General features: G+C 46.0%; 1 long non-coding RNA gene across 1 annotated transcript in view; it reads right to left on the bottom strand.

Annotated features, from left to right (window-relative positions):
• Window positions 1–20,992, bottom strand: part of LOC148525083 (uncharacterized) — a 132,206-nt gene that overhangs the window by 42,481 nt on the left and 68,733 nt on the right. Inside the window, exon 2 of the long non-coding RNA XR_015878314.1 lies at window positions 2,828–2,897. This is a non-coding gene — a long non-coding RNA (uncharacterized LOC148525083). The remainder of the gene's footprint in view (window positions 1–2,827; window positions 2,898–20,992) is intronic.

The raw sequence follows: 20,992 nt of genomic DNA, 5'->3' as shown, positions 1-20,992 counted from the left end.
ATACATCTGCCCCAATACCTCATAATGACAACATGTAAAAAGGTTTTCTGTGATTTCTGCAAATTTAATAAAAAAAAAAACCTAAGAAATCACATGTACATAAGTATTCACAACCTTTACTCAATACTTTGTTGATGCACCTTTGGCAGCAATTACAGCCTCAAGTCTTTTTGAATGTGATGCCACAAGCTTGGCACACCTATCTTTGGGCAGTTTCGCCCATTCCTCTTTGCAGCACCTCTCAAGCTCCATCAGATTGGATGGGAAGCGTCGGTGCACAGCCATTTTCAGATATCTCCATAGATGTTCAATTGGATTCAAGTCTGGGCTCTGTCTGGGCCACTCAAGGACATTCACAGAGTTGTCCTGAAGTCACTCCTTTGATATCTTGGCTGTGTGCTTAGGGTCATTGTCCTGCTGAAAGATGAACCATCGCGCCAATCTGAGGTCAAGAGCGCTCTGGAGCAGGTTTTTATCCAGGATGTCTCTGTACATTGCTGCACTCATCTTTCCCTCTATCCTGAGTAGTCTCACAGTTCCTGCCGCTGAAAAACATCCCCACAGCATGATGCTGCCAGCACCATGCTTCACTGTAGGGATGGTATTGGCCTGGTGATGAGCAGTGCTTGGTTTCCTCCAGACATAACGCCTGGCATTCACGCCAAAGAGTTCAATCTTTGTCTCATCATGGTCCGAGAGTGCATTTTGGAAAACTCCAGGTGGACTGCCATGTGCTTTTTTACTAAGGAGTGGCTTCTGTCTGGCCACTCTACCATACAGGCTGATTGGTGGATTGCTGCAGAGATGGTTGTCCTTCTGGAATAGAAGGTTCTCCTCTCTCCACAGAGGAATGCTGTAGCTCTGACAGAGTGACCATCGGGTTCTTGGTCACCTCCCTGACTAGGGCCCTTCTCCCACGATCGCTCAGTTTAGACGGCCGGCCAACTCTAGAAGAGTCCTGGTGGTTCCAAACTTCTTCCATTTATGGATGATGGAGGCCACTGAGCTCACTGGGACCTTCAAAGCAGCAGATATTTTTCTGTACCCTTCCCCAGATTTGTGCCTCGAGACCATCCTGTCTCGGAGGTCTACAGACAATTCCTTGGACTTCATGCTTGGTTTGTGCTCTGACATGCACTGTCATGTGTGGGACCCTATATAGACAGGTGTATGCCTTTCGAAATCATGTCCAATCAACTGAATTTACCACAGTTGGACTCCAATTAAGCTGTAGAAACATCTCAAGGATGATCAGTGGAAACAGGATGCACCTTAGCTCAATTTTGAGCTTCATGGCAAAGGCCGTGAATACTTATATACATGTGATTTATTAGTGTTTTGGGTTTTTTTTTTATTAAATTTGCAAAAATGTCAAAAAAAAGTTTTACACGTTGTTATTTGGGGTATTGTTTGTAGAATTTTGAGGACAAAAATTACTTTATTCCATTTAGGAATAAGGCTGTAATCTAACAAAATGTGGAAAAAGTGAAGCATTGTGAATACTTTCCGGACGCAGAGCTTTATATATTTATTATCGGATTTTCCATATGTCATTAATTTGACAAGAGATTGCTCTAGGCACCAAAGATCCAGTGGTTTACTTTCTTTAGAGGCAGTATATTTTTTATATATTTAAATTTTTAGGAGTGCACTTGAGTTTTTTATTTTGGATAATGTGATTATTTATAAGTGTAAATGTGACTGACGTATTCTTTTTCTATAAAGATTATTAATATTACATAGGTGGTGCCTTGAGATTTTTTTCTGCCATTTTGGGAATTACATAGTACAGTATAATATTTATCTGTTTATTAGTGCATCACCATTGTTTTGTTGTGGTGTGAATGCGCTGCTATTTCTTACAACATTTGATTCATGGATTAGCTCGTAGTCTTTTTTGTGTCTTTTGTTTATAAAAAGGAGGGGAAAGGGACTCGGGTGAGGGGGAGGGTTTTGGCCAGTGACATAAGGGAGTCGATAATAATAGACAGGGTAGAGGAGGAGGCAGGGACTTGGGATGAAGAGGTGGGGAGTGTGTAGACAAAAAACACAACAAACAAACATTGACGAGTTTTGGTCACCAGGGGGTAAATATCATATCCCATGCGATTCAGCAAGTTTGCAGGATGCTTTAAAGTGGCAATCATTTAAAAAGAAAAATCAACAAACTCGCCAGAAATGCACTAATGCCTGCACCGCACGGGCTATTATACTGTATTTACCCCCAGATGTCCGTCCTAGAAAGGACAAAAACCACTTGCTTAACCAGTCAGCTTCTAACTGTAATTCTTCAAACACAGCCTGTAAAGTGATGGTTAGAGACTGACTGGTTAGTACTTTAGCTCTCTCCAAGCTTTAATACATCTCCCCCTGGGTCAGTTGCTAGTTTTACTATATAACCCTATTTTTTTTCACATTTTTAAAATTAAATTTACTCATACCGGTAAGTAGAATTTTTAAACGTACAGAAATTAGCCTACCTGAGACAATGTTGTGGAACTTAGAAGAAGTAGTCACAAATCATCACAGTAAACACCTACTCAGAAATTGCTGGTAACTGACTGTCCTGTAGTAGACACTCCCTGTAATACCCAAACCGAGTGACATCAAAACAGCTGTTTATGATGTAAGCCAGTCATATAATCAAACTAGTTAAATCTGAACCTATCCGTATTTTATAACTGAACTTTTTGTTATAACGGTTAATGACATGACAATGAGCACTAACACATTAATAACGAACAATCCAGTGTTGTACTCTCACTATTGTGAAGCTAAATTTACAATAAATAAATATCATATTTGTATCTTTAAGACAAGTACTTACCATACATAGTCTTGGAGATTGGCTTGGGGAGATCAATTCTCTGGTCATTTCTGAAGGTGGGAAGGGTAGTCTGAGATGTAGAGAGAAAGGACATTGACTAATGCAGAATAAAAGATACCGAAAGAACAAGCAGTGAAAATATACAAAAAAATCATAATTGGTAAACTATAGAGGATCATAATAAAAGTAATAAACTAAGAAGCATGAACAAAAAGAAAAGCTCATAATACATAAATGCAGTTTTGCTGTGAAAAATATGCTGTTTGCAACCGCTCAGCCAGCATAGAGACGCGCCATACCGCTTTCTCACTCACAGTCCTGCATATACATCGTAACATCGGCCCCTTACGCAGAATTACAGCAGCTCTGACCTGTCTCAGAAATTGCAAGTCTTGTTGTACACGTGAGCACTCAAGCTGCGTATGCCGTCGCAGTGGCTAATTTATGCACGCCCAGAAAAAGTCATTCAAACTGACAGGCACACCTGCGTTTCTCCCCAGTCACCATCCCCAAATGCTGACGTCACGACACTCACTTTGCGATGGCTTTCTGTCTGCATCTGTGATTTTTTTTTTGGGGGGGTGAAAAACTAAAACTTAAAAATACTTTTAAAATAGACAAACTAAATCAACACGGCTCCCCTTATATGTGGCAGGTGTTTTCCTCATTGCACAGAGTAGTGGCAGGTGCATTTTTGCAGAATTTAAAAAAAATTAATTTAGGGACTTAAAAATATGCTAGTACCCATTTTCAAGTGCCCCAAATTTGAAGGGACCACTTTTAAAAACAAAAAACAAAAGATAAGTGCTCTTCTGCATCACTTCTTCAAAGTCAGGAAAAAAGCACCTGCCTCGGCTATTTAAAAACCTGACTTTCTTCTGCAGGGAAAAACGGAGGTACCCATAGTGATCCCCCAGGTCAAGGACATTCACAGAATTTTCCCAAAAATTCCCGTATTTTTTCGCTGATCCAAGTTTTGGCTGTTCCCGTTTTCGCCTACTTTGGAATTGAATACGGGGAATAGCGGGCACGCACGCAATACTTTTCCGCCTGGAAAACAGGCGAAGGAGGCGAAAAGTCCAGCAGGCGAAAAGTCTGGACTTTTCGCCTCAAATTGAATACGGGCCTAAGTGTTAGGCGCCCTAGTGGGGAGTAAGAAGTAGATGAAAGTAAAGTAGGGAGAAGCACAAGAGGGTAGAGGGCCCTGCTCATAAGAGCTTACATTCTACATATATATATGTTATCACATATAACTCTACCACCGTGAATGATAGAGAGCGGCTGGTTTCTGTCATTTGCCAGGCCTGCCAGCCAATCAGAGGCCATTCTACAGTTATCGGCCACTGATTGGTTGACAGAAACAGACGGACTGTGTCATTCGCAGTGGTAGATATATATGTCGTAACACATACCTTTACATGTTCGAATTGGTCCGCGTACCTCATTTTTTTGTTTTGCCAAGTCCTAGGGAGCCTACTGGAGAAGGGGGCAGATGCGATGCCAGAAGGTAGGATTTTTTTTTTTCACAGGTAAACTGTGGAAATTCTACTGGAGAAGTGGACAGAACATCTGGCAGAAGGTATGTACAGTATGTGTGAGTGTGTTAGGTATGTAATAAACTTTTAGTTTCAACGGTGTGTGTGTCATGTCATTGTTTTACTATTTTTCTTACAGTGGAGGTACGGGTGCCAGTCACCTGCTGGCACTTGTAGTTGTACAAGTGCCAAAAGGCAGGCACGCTGGCACCTGTAGTTCCACTGTAAAAGACAACAGTAAAAATCTATTTTTGTCACTATTACCCCTGCACCCACCAGCCAGGGGTGCAGGGAAGAGCCCCTAGCTTCAACGTAAGCCTGGGGTGCTCGGGAGAGGGGGACCTCTTTATTGGGGGGTCCCCACCTTCCCTGAGATCCCCGGCTTGGGCTGACTAGCTTGGGGTGTTAATGCTTTTGCCGGGGAGACCCGGTGTAAGAGTCCCCTTGCTGCGGCATTATACCCCGGCTAGGTTTCAGTCCGGTGCTGGTTTTAAAAATAGGGGGAACCACATGCCATTTTTTCAACTATTTTTAAGATTAGGACTGGGTCTGGGAGCCCAGTGCTTGTTCCTAAAATATGGGGAAACCTTAGACATTTTACCCCCCTGTGTATTTAGAACCAGGACTGACTCAGGAGCCTGAGGCTGGTTATGCTTTTGGACGGGGGAACCCTACGTCATTTAAAAAAAAAAAAAAAACATTAACCTTTTAATTATTTATTTTTTATCCCCACGCAAGCAGCCTGCACATATGTCACTGATATATGCAAGCTGCATGTTCGGGTGAATTTGGTTGCGGTCAAACTCAGAGAACTTGGGCAGGGCCGGCTCTAGAGGTGTTTGACCAGTGCGATCAAACAGGGGCGCCACCCATAGAGGGCGCACCCCTCCCCAACATCTCGATTTCAGCGGGACAGTACTGTCTCGCTGCTCCACCCTTGGGCCTAAGTGTATTTTGTGAGACAGTGGGGCTGATAGTGTTGGGGGGTACACACGCACTGGTCACTGGTCACACCCACACAGCACTGGTTACAGCTCCTCCCCTTCTCAGTATATGCCCTTGAACATTTTCAGCCCCAGGCCCATGTGGCCCTTAATCCAAACCTGTATCTATCATTTAGGTTAAAATAAGCTTACATTACAAGTTCAGTAGGCACATTAACAGTTACAGTTGATAACTAACAGTTCTATAGCAATAAATATTATCAGCCTATTGAGGTTATAAATCACATCCTACTATTCTTGCATTTCACCATTGCTATCTATGTATCGATCATTTAGGTTTAAATAGTTACATTACACAGTCAGTAGGCATATTAACAAATACAGTTGATAACTAACAGTTTTATAGCAAGTCACATGATCAGTCTATTGAGGTTCTAAATCACTTCTTACCTGCATTTCACTAATGCTATCTATCATTATTTTCATATATAACATTTAGGCTAAAATAAACATACCTTACATTGTGACATGCATATCAGCTGATAGACTTGATAACTGACAGCTCTCTACAAAATAATAAAATGGTGACCATTCTACCAAAGTAGAGTGACATCACAAAGGCTGTTTATGATGTTACAAGTCACATGGTCAGTATACTGAGGTGAAAAATAACCTGAATTTATTTTGCCATTGCTATCTATCTATTTATAATCTACCTATCATTTTGGTTAAAATACTGTAAGCTTACATTACAAGGTCAGTAAACATATTAAGAGTTAGTTACAGTTGATAGCCGACAGTACTATAGCAAGTCACATGATCAGCCTATTGAGGTTATAAATAACATTCTCATCTACACTTCACCATTGCTATCAATCTTTCTATCTATATATCTATCTAAATTAATTTCATATATATATATAATTTAATTAAAATAAGCTTACATTACAACGTCAGTTGACATATTAACAGTTGCAGTTGATGCAGTAACTGACAGTTCTATAACAAGTCACATGATCAGCCAATTGAGGTTATAAATCACAACCTACCTGCATTTCATATATATATTTTTGAGATTAGCGGGTTCGGATCTCAGAGATCTGAACCCACCCGAATTTTGAGATCCGGGGCGAGAACCTAAACGTGCCCCCGCCGGCCCCGGATCTCAAACCGAGGCAAAACCGTAGAGACGAAATCTCGCGGCTCGCAAGCTTTTGTCTCTATATATAAGGGACCACGCGGCGGCCGCCATTTCACTCCGGCTGTGGAGACTGAACAGGGAGAGTGGGTAGTGTAGGGCTGGGAGGTACTTACCTGTGCTGGTGCTGTGCTGTCACTGTGCTGTCTGCTGTGTCCTAGGCTATTGCACTGCTGATCCATCTGGTGCTGTCACTGCTGTGCTGTCTGCTGTGTCCATCTGGGCTGGTGCTGTTTGCTGATCCATCTGGACTGGTGCTGTGCTGTCTGCTGTGTCCATCTGGGCTGGTGCTGTGCTGTCAGCTCTGTCCATCTGGGCTGGTGCTGTGCTGTCAGCTCTGTCCATCTGTGCTGGTGCTGTTGCTGATCCATTTGGGCTGGTGCTGTGCTGTCTGCTGCGTCCATCTGGGCCCAAATAGTGTATTTTTTGTGTAATATTTTTCTGTGTGTGTGTGTGTGCGCGCGTGTTAGGCTTAGCCGCACAAGATACAGCAACGCAACCTAGTCCTGCCCGACTCCAGTCGTCATCAACCTGTGCTCTGGGCCCAAGTTCTGGACCGGAAAAAAAAAAGTTTCTTTTGTATATTTTTTTTTCTGTGTGCGCACGACTGCACGTGTGAGAATTTTGTAACCGCACCGTGGCTACACTATTGGTGCTTGTGACACTGATTCAAGACCGCAGAAAATATGGAGGGCTGTCACATGACAGGAGAGCAAGGCCAAGAACCACATGTTGTAGCTGTCGCCAGCAGTCATCATGATAATGCAAGTCTGTCAACTTCCTTATCCTCTATGAAGGCCCATGCCCCAGGGCTTAAGTCACGCTATGTATATGGTAAAGCTACTTTTACTGTAGTAAAGAAAAAAAAAAAAAATCGAAAGGCAAGTTGCCTTTAGATAAACAAAACTTGGCAATATGCCATTCACTACACAAAGTGGCAAGGAAAGGAAAAGGCCTTTATTTATGTTGACTGCTGATTCTGATATCCCTTCTGCTTGTAGTAGTAGTGGTGGTGGTACCATTAAAAAATTTAAAGTTGTTAAGAGTAAGACAGCTCCGGAAAAAAACAATTGTATGCCCTGAGAAATCGAAATCACAAATCCCAGAGGAGAGTGCAAGTGTGTCCATGATTGCCATGTGTGAGCCAGACCTAAATACTAGTGTACTGACGGATGTAAATGTGGGGAAGGGCAGTCAACATCTTGCAGACGTAGTCAGTAAGGATGCTTCTGGGGAATTGCACATGGAGGAGGATATTTTGGTAGTTAAAGGCACTAAGGATGATGAGGATGTTGATGATGAAGATGTTGGTGATGAGGATGTTGATGTCGAGGATGTCCTTTGTGTAAGTAAGGCAACAGCTGTTGCCCATGGATTGCAAAAGCCAAATCCCGTTGTTGTCATGCCGGGGCAAAAGACAAAAAAATCCACTTCTCACGTGTGGAATTATTCCTCCCCAATCCGGACAACAGTTGTCAAGCCATATGTAATCGTCGCCAAGCAAGAGTGAGTAGAGGGAGGGACCTAAACCACCTAGGAACCTCCTCCTTGTTACGTCACTTGGAGCGCATTCAAATATCAAAGTGTATATCACCAAGTTTCAAAACTAAAAACGTAACAAGTCCAGTGTCACCTTCTTGCTCCCTGTCTGTGGGGTCCAAGTGCCCTCGATCTCCATCATCAACATCCTCATTCGTCATCGGGAGTAGTCCTGCTGCATCCAATGTTGTTATTCGAAGCATGATTGACACCTCTCCTATCTGTGATTCCTTTAAAGGATCCTTGATGACTACGCCTGTTGCTGCTGCTGTTGCTGTGAGTGGATCTTCATCCCAGAAGGGGGCCAGGAGGAAGACTACTTGTAGTGTATCCTCCAAAACACAATTAACTGTCAAACAATCGTTTGCAAAGGCAAACAAGTATGACAGCAATCACCCAGTTGCACAGCGGATTACTGACGCCATAACAGCTATGCTGGTATTAGATGTGCATCCAGTATCCGCCATTACTGCAGTGGGTTTTCAACAGTTAATTAAGGTCCTCGCTACCAGATCCCTTCTAGATTCCACTTCGCTAGAACAGCAATTCCACGTCTGTACAATGACATTAAAAAAAACCTTATTAATGTCCTCAGAAATGCCATTGTAACCATAGTCCAGTTGACCACTGATATGTGGACAAGTGGGACAGGGCAAACTAAGGATTACATTACTGACAGCCCACTGGGTAGGTGTATTGCCTACAACAGCAACAGCAGCAGCAACATCTACCAAAAGACAGCTGATACAGCGGCAGGCTACTCTTTGTATAACTGGTATGACTAATAGGCGTACCGCTGAGAACCTCTTAGGAAAACTCAGGAAAATCATTGCTAAATGGCTTACCCCACTTGGACTCTCCTCGAGATTTGTGATTTCGGACAATGCCACCAATATTGTGAGAGCATTACATGTGGGCGAATTTCAACACGTCCCATGTTTTGCTCACACAATTAATTTGGTGGTGCAACATTTTTTTAAAAATGACAGGGGCGTGCAGGAGATGCTCTTGGTGGCCCGCAATATATCCGGAAATTTTAGACATTCGGCAAACGCTTGTCGAAGATTGCATGACCAGCAGGTACTGTTAAATTTGCCCTGCCATCAGCTGAAGCAAGAGGTAGTAACTTGGAGGAATTCTACCCTCTATATGCTTCAGCAGATGGAGGAACTGCAAAAGGCCATCCAGGGCTATACAACGGCCTATGACATAGGCCGTGGAGGGGGAATGCACCTTACTCAAGCGCAGTGGAGAATAATTTCCGTGTCGTGCAAGGTTCTCAAACCCTTTGAACTTGCCACACGTGAAGTTAGTTCAGACACTGCCAACTTGAGTCAGGTCATTCCCCTCATCAGACTTTTGCAAAAACAGCTGGAGAAACTGAAGGAGGAATTGAAATGGAGCGATTGTGCAAGGTATGTCGGACTGGTGGATCAAGCCCTTGAATCACTTCACCAGGATCCAAGAGTCGTCAATCTATTGAAATCTGAAAAATATGTTTTGGCCACCATTCTGGATCCTAGGTTTAAGTCCTACCTTGTGAGTTTTTTTATTACAACAGACCGAAATCTAAAACTATGCAAAAAGCTGTTGGTAAAAAAATTGTCAGCTGCAGCCGTACGTGAAACGCCATCATCTCCTCCTTCAGTTTCTGCAGCTGCCAGGATAAAACTCAATTTTCCTTACAGAATGCCTGCTGGTCATGCAGATCGTTCACCAAAAAAATTATATCTGGTCGGGCCTGAGAGAACTGCCTACTAGTGACATGTCTTCTACCGTGACTGTGTGATATGGTCTCCATTCACAGAATGGTGGAGGACTATTTCAGAGATAATATCCTAATAGGCATGTCCGACAGTCCCTTTCAGTACTGGCAGGAAAAAGAGGCAATTTGGAGTCCCATACACAAACTGGCTTTGCATTACTTAAGTTGCCCACCCTCCAGTGTGTACTCCGAAATAGTTTTCAGTGCAGCTGGCAACCTTGTCAGTGATCGGCATAGGAGGTTACTTCCTCAAAATGTAGAAAAGATTATGTTCATTAAAATGAATTACAAATTCCACGAGGAAGACCTCTACCAACAATTGCATCATAAAATTACATAGGCGCCTATGGTGGATTCCAGCGGGGACAAATTAGTATTGTGTGAAGAAGAGAATGTACACACTGATGGGGATGACGAGGACGACAACAACTTGTAATTTAAAGCCAGTTTGTGTATGGGATCATTTTCATTTCCATGTCCAATGCACATTGGCAGCTTGTTTTATGCGGGTTCAAACAAACCAATCATTTCAGCCACAGTTGGCAGTCCTTGTCGCTGAAATGATTGGTTTGTTAAACTGTGAATGTCCTATTTCGTATACAACATAAGGGTGGGTGGGAGGGTCCAAGGACTATTGCAACTTGCACCTCTTTCCTTCCATTATGTGCTAGTTGGGGCATTGCTGCCTGACATTTTAAATTAATGTTATGGTTGGTTTAGGAACCAATGATTTGTATTTAAATTAATTTATTATCAATTTTACAGCCAGGGGCTGCACCAATGAATTTATTTTTATTATTACTTATTCAGCCCGGGGCTGCACCAATGAATTGTTTTTTATTATTAATTATTCAGCCCGGGGCTGCACCAATGAATTGTTTTTTTAATGTATTTATTTTCTATTTTACAGCCAGGAGCTGCACCAATGAATTGTTTTTAATTAATTTATTATCAGTTTTACAGCCAGGGTCTGCACCAACTATCAGTTCTTTAATCCTCAAGGGTATCCCAACCATCATCTTTGCACAGTCCTCAACTCTATTAATAATTATATCAATCAGTTTTGAGCCAGCAAGCTAGATGCAACCTTTTGGCCCTTTAACTAGATGAAAAAAATCAATATTGTGAGCTGTGAGGGGGTCAAAATTGACTGGAAATGAGTGGAAATAAACGTTATTGAGGTTATTAATACTGTAGGAACAAAAAAAGGTCAATTTTATGTGATTTTAGTAGTTTGTTTTTGTTTTTTAAGAAAAAAATCCAGATCCAAAACCAAAACACGAAAACAAAACACGGAGGTGAGGTTTTGGCAAAACCAATCCAGATCCAAAACCAGGGGAGATCCAGATCCAAAACAAAAACACGGGGGTCGGCGCACATCTCTAATATATTATATATATATATATAACAATTAGGTTGAAGCAAACATACCTTACATTGTGAGATGTTATACCAGTGTCACGGCTGCCGACACTTGAGACTCCTGGAAGGAGTCAGGCCTACTGGGCAATATAAACTGAGGTGGTTTTAGGAATGACCTGTTCATGGAATCTCAGTAACACGGAATAAAAGTAAATAGAATTTATTCACAGGCAAAATATATAGCAATGTTTCACATAAAGTCTCAACAACACAGAAGTTCAGATATGCAGTAGTCAATATAGGAATAAACCCCCATATGTAAATAAAGTCTCTGACACTAATGTGGTAGGGAACCCCGAGTCCAAGGCTAAGACTTCAGGATGGTATAAAACAAGAGATATGGTAAGAACTTACCTTTGTTATCTCTGTTTCTACGAAGTCCATAGGGTCCACAGGGTGACCTTGGGGTATAGCTGGATCCTGGATCCTCGGGCACCACGGAGTTAAAGCTTTTAGCTGCTCCCAGGATGCACTTAGGTCCAACCTCCCCTATACCCCGCCCCCGAGCCACAGGCACCTCAGTTGGTAAGCAGCCCAGGCCGGAGGAGACGAAACAGAGAGAAGGAAGACTGGAACACACAAGAACCATACTCACAGAAATGGGAGACGGAAAACCGGTGACCAGTCACAGAGCCCATATGAAGCCAGGTGCGTCAGGGCGGGTGCCCTGTGGACCCTATGGACTTCGTAGAAACAGATAACAAAGGTAAGATCTTACCATATCTCTTGTTTTCTACTTCAGGGTCCATAGGGGTCCACAGGGTGACCTTGGGGATGTCCCAAAGCAGTTCAACTAAGGGCGGGGACGCTCCTGTGCTGATAGGAGAACCCGGCGCCCAAAGGATGCATCCTGAGAGGCAAAGGTGTCAAACGCATAGAACCTCAAAAAGGTCTGAATGGAAGACCAGGTGGCCGCCTTACAGAGCTGAACAGCAGAGGCGCCACGGCTAGCAGCCCAAGAAGGGCCCACGGACCGAGTGGAATGAGCCTTAACAGAGGCTGGAACAGGTAAACCCTCCTGCATATAAGCCTCAATAATAACAGAACGAAGCCAACGGGCTAGAGTCTGTTTGTTGGCAGGCCAACCCCTCTTGTGAAAACCAGAGGATAAACAAAGAATCCGACTTCCTCGCAGAACTAGTCCGGTCCACATAAACCTGGAGTGCCCTTACAACGTCTAAGGAAGTCTCCCCAGCCGAAAGATCAGGTGACTGAAAGGCTGGTACAACAATTTCCTGATTAATGTGGAACCTGGAAACCACCTTAGGCAGGAAATCAGGACGAGTGCGAAGCACCGCTCTGTCCTGATGAAAAATCAGAAAAGGGGGACGACAAGAAAGCGCCCCCAAATCTGAAACCCTCCTGGCAGAAGCAATTGCCAAGAGGAAAACAGTTTTAAAAGTTAGCCACTTGAGCTCCACTGACTCCAAGGGCTCAAAAGGAGGACCCTGTAAGGCCCTAAGAACCACCGCCAAATCCCACGGGGCCACAGGTGGCACAAAGGGAGGCTGGATTCTCAAAACACCCTGGAAAAAGGTGTGTACGTCCGGCATAGCAGCGATCCTGCGCTGGAACCACACCGACAGACCAGACACGTGTACCTTCAGTGAAGAAAGACGTAATCCTAAGTCCAAACCGGACTGAAGGAAAGCCAGAATACGCGAAACTCGGAACACCTGGGGATCATAGTTTCTGGCCTCACACCACTGAAAGTGTGCCACACTCTGTGATAGATCCTCGCGGAAGCAGGCTTGCGCGCCCTCAGCATGGTGGTAATAACGGAGCTAGAAAAGCCCCGAGACCTCAGGACGGCTGTCTCAAGAGCCACGCCGTCAAAGATAGTCGACCCAGATCCGGGTGAAGACAGGGCCCCTGAGACAACAGGTCCCGCCGTTGAGGTAGGAGGTACGGAGCGTCGATGGACAGGCTCCGCAGATCGGAGTACCACGGCCTTCTGGGCCACGCTGGGGCCACCAGGATCAGTGTGCCTCCGTCCTGTTTGAACTTGCGCAGGACCCGAGGCAGCAGAGATATCGGAGGGAACAAGTAAGCCAGTTGAAACAGCCATTTCACCGACAGCGCGTCTATCAGACTTGCGCCTGCGTCCTTTGTCCTTGACCCGTACACAGGCAGCTTGTGATTGTAACGGGACGCCATCAGGTCCAGCTCTGGCAGCCCCCACTTGTCCACGAGTAGTTGGAATACCTCTGGATGAAGCGACCATTCCCCGGGATGCACATCGTAACGGCTGAGGAAGTCTGCCTCCCAATTGAGGACTCCTGGGATGAAAACTGCCGAGAGAGCTGGAAGATAGCGCTCCGCCCAAGGACGCGGGACACCTCCGACATCGCAGCTCGACTGCGAGTCCCTCCCTGGTGATTGATGTACGCCACCGTGGTGAGACCAAAGGGTAGAGCCCTGAATTGGTAGTGGTTGTGGAGAATAGCAAACCGCAGAAACCGTTGGTGCGATGTTGCTATAGGCACATGGAGGTAGGCGTCCTGGATATCCAGGGAGACCATATAATCCCCCGGTTCCATCGCCAGTATGATGGAACGCAAAGTTTCCATCCTGAATTTGGGAACCCTGAGAAACCTGTTCAGGGACTTCAAATTGAGGATGGGGCGATGAGAGCCATTGGGTTTCTGCACCAGAAACAGCGTAGAGTAATACCCCATCCCACGTTGAGACTGTGGTACGGGTATAATGACCCCCGCCGTCAGCAAGGCCTCTATGGCTTCCTGAACCTGCAAGGCCTTGGTTTTGTCCTGAGAAGGACTTGTGCAAAAAAACTGGCAAGGCGGCCTGTGCCGAAAAGACAGGGCGTACCCCTGGGAGACCACTTCTCGCACCCAGGCATCCGTGGTTGTATTGTGCCAGCACTGGGCGAATTGAAGAAGTCGGCCTCCCACTCTGGGGTCCCCCAGAGGGAGGCCCGTCCCATCACGCAGAAGGCTTATCTTCTGGCTTGGAAGAAGGGCGCCTAGCACTCCAGGCTTGCTTCTTTGGCTTTGAGGCGGTCTTGGGTGCGGACTGCCTCGGGAAGGACTGACCCTTTGCCTTGCCCTGAACCCGAAAGGAACGAAACGCAGAGCTCCGGACCTTAGCAGGTGTAGTAGCTGAAGGGAGGAAGGCTGACTTGGATTTTGCCAGGGTATCTACTATTTTGTCCAGGTCCGGACCAAATAGTAATTCCCCATTAAAAGGTAAGGCCTCCAAGCCTTTCTTTGAATCCGCGTCTGCTCTCCAAGACCGCAACCACAAGGATCTACGAGCAGACACTGCTGCCGCCGAAACCCTAGAGGTCAACAGGCTAGCATCCAAAGATGCTTCTCCAATGTAGGAGGCGGCATCTCTCATCTGTCCTAACAACGCCCTCTGGACGTCCGGAGATTCATCCGTAAACGTGTCCTCCAAGGCGTTGGCCCACCCCTCAATGGCCTTGGCCACCCAGGAGATGGCCATGGACGGCCGGGCTACAGCCCCTGAGAGAGAATAAATAGACTTTAGACAAGTCTCCACCTTCCTGTATGTAGGATCCTTCAGCGAGGATATAGACGGCAATAGCAAAGTAGCACTCCTGATGAGGCGTGTTACATGGGAATCGACTGCAGGCGGAGTTTCCCATTTCTTACAATGCGCTTCCGGGAATGGATAATTGGACGCCAAGCGTTTCTGTGGCAGGAAACGCTTACTGGGCGTCTGCCAGGCCACCGCCATGTGATCAGTCAACTGATCAGACAAGGGGAACGCTGTAGAAGTAACCTTAGCTTTTTTAAAACTAGGATACCTTGACTTGGGAGCGGGTGCCTCATCCTCAATCAGAAGAATAGCCCGCACCGCCTTAACCAGAGCCCGCACATTGATGGAAGACTTAGTGTCTACCTCCTGGACTGAGGCTTCTGAGGCTGAGTCATCCTGTACCTCACCATCATCCGAGAACCCCTCAGAATCCGAAAGATGCGCAGCCTGTGCCATGACTGAGCGTTTAGACGCCCTGGAGGGCACGTCACTGCGCAACATCGACTGAAAAGCCGAAGATGCTGCCGCCAAATCTTGGACAGTGTGGGAAAGCGCATCCACCCAGGGTGGAGGAGCGGTCACAGGAGCCTGAAACGGCACCACAGCCGGCTGTGCCACAGGGGTGGACTGAATATACATTGGCAACCCCGCATAGTGACCAACAGGCTGAGACCCCGGGGGAGTCTGCAATAATTGTGGGACACCCGGGGAATGGGGGATGGCAGGCTGGGGCAACGCCCTAGTAGGGGCGGCAGTCGGGACCGACAGACGGTCCGCGATGGACACCAGCACCTGGGAAAACATCGCCCATGGTGGCTCCTGCGAAATGGGAGGTTTAGACATACCAGGGACCGCCTGGCACCGTCCGCACAGGCCGTCCTGTGACAAATCCTCCCTATCCACTCCTGCAGAACAGCGCCTGCAGGAGAACAATGCTGGAGCCCCGGAGTGCTCAATCTCCTCCTCAGACATGACTTAGGAAGAAAACGTGCGCACTCACCAGTGTGCTGAACAACAGCCCACAATATGGCACCGTGTAGCACACAACTGTATGTGACGGACCTCACAAATACGTGATCTATATAGGTGAGGTCAGTAGAAACACCCTTCCCCCGCACACCTGTAGGGCTTGTAGGAGAAGGAAAGGGATAGGTACAGGCTGACAGTAAGTAGAAAAAAGACACAGACAGGCAGCACTAGCAAAAGTCACATACCATGCAGGAAGATATACTCACTGCACCTTTCCACTACAATCAACCTGCCCAGATTCAGTGTCTGGGAGGGCTATAGCGCTGTGTACACTGTCCTTCTGCAGGGGAGAGGTACACAGGGGGACCGGTCCGCGTGCTCCCTGAGAGTATCCACGCTGCCAGTAAGAAAATGGCCGCTGGAGACCTCAGAGGAGGAGTGGCCCGAGTAGCTGCAGCTCAGCGACGCCAGACTACGAGCTGAAAGGCGCGCTGAGCTGAGGGGAGGAGCCGCTGACAGGGAAGGCTTCCTCCCCTGGCTAGCATATTTAACCCCCAAGGTTGCGGCATCCCGCTTGCCGCTTAATTACCCTGGTGGTCTAGTGGTCTGGCGGGGTATGCCTCCGATGGAGGGGGGGCCCGCCGCCACCGCTAGCGCCCTGGGTCTGTCCCCTAGACCGGGGGCATGGGACTGCATTTGAAAGGAACCCGCGCACCGCCGCTAATCAGCGGTGCGCGGCTTACCTGATCTCCCCGGCGTCTTCCGGCAGCAGTCCCGGGGGAAGCCAGAGTCCGGCTAGTACAGACTCTGGCTTCCCCCGCCGCGATCCCCAGTTCAGTGCTGGCGTCGCGGCGCCAGCAGGGAGAAGGAGCGGCAGCGTGGGCGTCTGTACAGACAGCCCAGCGCTGCTGCTCTAGAGAAAAAACTTATAGTAAAAAATAAATAAATTTAACTAAGTTAAATAAAAAATTAAAAGCTTTAGGGGGCTGCTCCTGCAGCCCACCCCGCAGGGTGACCAGACTCCGGCCGGGCACCATCTAAAACTGAGGTGCCTGTGGCTCGGGGGCGGAGTATAGGGGAGGTTGGACCCAAGTGCATCCTGGGAGCAGCTAAAAGCTTTAACTCCGTGGTGCCCGAGGATCCAGGATCCAGCTATACCCCAAGGTCACCCTGTGGACCCCTATGGACCCTGAAGTAGAAAGGACGTTACTAGGGTTGAGCCCTGTAGTGTGATGAAAATCCGGAACAGGGTTGAGTCCTGTATAGTAGTGAAGATCCGGAACAGGGTTGAGCCCTGAGACGTGGTGAAAATCCGAGACAGTGTTGAGCCCTGTGATGTAGTAAATATCCAGAGCAGGGTTGAGCACTGCGATGTAGTGAAGATCCGGGACAGGGTTGAGCCCTGCGCTGCGGTGAAGGTCCGGAGCAGGGTTAAGTCCTGCAGCATGACGAGGATCCGAAGCGGGGTTGAGCCCTGCGATGTAGTGAGGGTCCGGAGCAGGGTTGAGCCCTGCGGCGTGACGGGGATCCGGAGCGGGGTTGAGCCCCGTGATGCACGAAGGTTCCGGAGCAGGGTTGAGCCCCGCGGCGTGACAGGGATCCAGAGCGGGGTTAAGCCCCACGATGCACGAAGGGTCCGGCGACGATAACTGTAACGGTGCAGTTGACAACTGTGGTAGAGGTGAGTTCAATGTCCACGGAAGTAGAAGACAACAGGCGGAGTATATAATCCAGCAGGGGATGCAACCACAGCGATGGAGCAGGATAACAATATTTAGGCAATGGCAATGCTGAGCTCTGTAGTGCGGCTGGTAACCAGTATCAGACGTTTAACCGGAACACGGACAGAGATATAGCAAAGTCCACAGCAAACCACAGGCACAGCAGGGATCTGGCAGGAGTCCGAGAAAGACCTGAAAGTAACGTTGCACAGACACTGAGACACAGTTAGTAACAGGCTTTATACTATGGGTCTGTGATCCATAGGAAGTTCAGAACAAGTGACCCAAATGGAATCAGGTTTGAAATAATAAGCAATCAAAAATCCCACAACCTGACAGCACCTTTGAGACAGATGATAATTTTAACTCTCTATCCCCTGTATATGGGGAACGCCAGCAACCAGGATAGCTCCTCCAACGACCAATATGGAACTTTGGCAAATGTAGTTTATCTTTACGTACTAAGATAGTCACAGTCCTGACAATCAGCAGATACAGTTGATGACTGACAGATGATCTTTCTATCAAAGCAAAGATATCTGCCATCAGTTGTGCTGCACAGCCGACGCGATAAGTCTGTTAACGACGTCATTCACAAACATATCATCTGTACACACTGGCCGATGCACACAAGATATATCAGCCGTTCAAGTGTGTACCCAGCATAAGAGTTTTGAAGCTGAGAATGCAGTTAGGTTTATTCAGGCAACATCTCAAATAATGGCTATGAATCTTTAGCTAAAAAAGATCAAACTCAAGTATTAAAGAATGCTAACAAAAAAATAATAATTAAAAAACAAGTAAATAAGAAGTGGGAGACATGTAGACATTATTATAGAAACTGATGTTAAATATGTTAATACAGAAAATTAAACAAACTATATTGGATCTTAATGTAATAACAACCGATAAGACCTCTGATTTTTGCCCAAATAGATCTTAAAACCCCTCCATGTTTTCTCACGTTTGGCTTGCCAAGTTAAAGCTAAGAAGCAAAATGCACATCTGCATACTGATATGCATCATAAATAATTAATTAACTGTTCTGGAAGGTATAGGAGAGTCCTGAATTTGGATGGGCTCTCCCAATCCTCCCGACAAAGTTAGCCAGTCTCCCAGTGCCTCGGAAGTGGAGACTGGGAGATTGGATGGTGCGATACACATTGAAATGCGTCATCCTAACATCTTTGAACAGTAAGGACGGGGCCATGATCTCATGTAGCCCCACCCACTGCTGTCAAATGGCGCAAATTACAACTTTAAAAAGTGGGGGGGAGGGAGTCAGGATGATCAGATTACCACGCTCCTATCCACTGGAGAAGGTAAGTATAGCGTATCAAGTATAATGTGTCAACATATAGTAGATCTTACCATACACAAAGCACAATATAAATTCAACAGGTATACAATAAGAGCACTAAGATGCACAGACTAACAAGAACCCAAAGGCAATTATACTATACTATTAACAAGGAGTACGTACACAACTATATCCAGGGCCGGATTAAGATATGTGGGGGCCCTGGGGCAAGGGGAGAGCTCTGAGTGGTCGGGATCTCCATCTCTACGCTGCGGATACACGGACACAGTCATCAGGGGCAAACACAAGATTTTTATGGGGGTGGCAGCGTATATATATATATATATATATATATATATATATATATATATATAAACAGCGTTCCCGCTAGGCTCCTTCTGGAGGGCAAAAAGCACCCTTCCCTCCAGAAGGAGGGCAAAAAGCGCCCTGCCCTCAAAGCCTGCGGGAGCGGGTGGAGAAATGTGCGGTGACACGGTCACCGCCAGAGAATAAACGCCAGGGCGCATGCGCCCGGCATCTATCCTCCCTGTCTGCAGTGCTTGGGGGCTGCCCGGCGTGTCCGTAAGTGCCGGGCATGCCCCCAAGTATGACGAAAAGGGGACGCGTCTTAGACACGCCCCCTTTTCATAGCCACGCCCTTTTCGGACGGGCACACAAAGTGGCCCTCTCTAGCCCCGGCGCCCTGCCTGCCGCCAGAGCTTGAGGGAGCACTATATATATATATATATATATATATATATATATATATATATATATATATATAGATTTATTTACACACACATACATATAGATATACACACATACATATATTCACACACAAACACACATATATACACTACACATGCATGTGTCACACAAACATTACACACACATACACTTACTTTGCAGCATCTACAGACTGCGCAGATTGTGGATGGAATGGGTCGGGTCCTGGCAGACAGGCACCATGTTAAATTCTGTGATACCATGTCAAATTCTGTGATTTGAGGTAAATCGGAAAAGGGCAGGGCCAAATTACACAATTCTAATGGAATTGCATCATATTGGCTCCGCCTCCAACAGATTGACCCGCTAATTGCGGCATTTTGCCATGAGGTGGGCGGAGCTTAATAACATGGTGCCTTCTGTGATGCAGCTGCTGCTGAGGAGGGGGCGGGGACCTGACCAAACAGCTGACTGAACTGCCGTGGGAAGACCTGTTGTTTTGTTCCTAATTTTAAAGCACAATGGAATATACTGGTGCTTTATGAGACATGCTAATACATATTATAAATACTACTTCATTGTGTTGTATGTAGGGACACCAGATAGAAGAACTAGCAGAGATTCTAATGAAGACATATGGAGAAGTAGCCTATAACAAAAGGAGCACAAAAGGAAGATGTGCATATTTCCGCAACCGCTATTGTGAGAGAAGCTGCGATCGTGGCTGCATTACCAGCCATCTCTGAATCAGGCCCTATATTCCCTATCACATATGGGCACACATGAACACACATACACACTAGGGTTCATTTTTTTGTTAGAAGCCAATTAACCGAGCAGTATGTTTTTTTGGAGTGTGGTAGGGAACCCACATGGAGCAAACATGGAGAGAACATACAAACTCCACACTGATGTGCCATGGCTAGGAGTTTAACTCATGACCTCAGTGTTGTGAGGCAGTAACCACTTTGCAAATAAACTAGCATCCAAGGTGAGGAAAAAGAGCAAGCAGATGGAAATACAAATGAGAAATGTTATCTATATATAGTATTAGTATATACACAATATTACATCTGACTGCTTAATGATAGTACCAAAATCACTTAGGAGTGTACAGCATGTAATCCATTGCAGTAGGTCACACACGATATACTGAAAATATAAATCACAAACTTTTCAAAATAATTATCTAGTATTCCGCAACTGTGAATACAAAGTGTAACTAATCAAGAGCTTGGCCTAAGATCTTACAGTCAAAATGATAATTAACATTTTTACAAAAATATATTTTATTCCATTAAACCAATGGTTCTCAAACTCGGTTCTCAGGACCCCACACAGGTCACATTTTCCAGTTCAACCAGCAGGTGCACAGGTGTAATTACTCACTGACACATTTTAAAAGATCCACAGGTAGAGCTTATTATTTCACTTGTGATTCTGGGAGGAGACCTGGAAAACATGCACTGTTTGGGGTCCTGAGGACCGAGTTTGAGAACCTGTGCATTAAACCATACCAGATTC

The sequence above is a fragment of the Taudactylus pleione genome, unplaced genomic scaffold, assembly GCF_031769625.1.
Source record: "Taudactylus pleione unplaced genomic scaffold, aTauple2 ptg000113l, whole genome shotgun sequence".
Classification (NCBI taxonomy): domain Eukaryota; kingdom Metazoa; phylum Chordata; class Amphibia; order Anura; family Myobatrachidae; genus Taudactylus; species Taudactylus pleione.
This window is presented reverse-complemented; position numbering and strand designations above follow the sequence as displayed.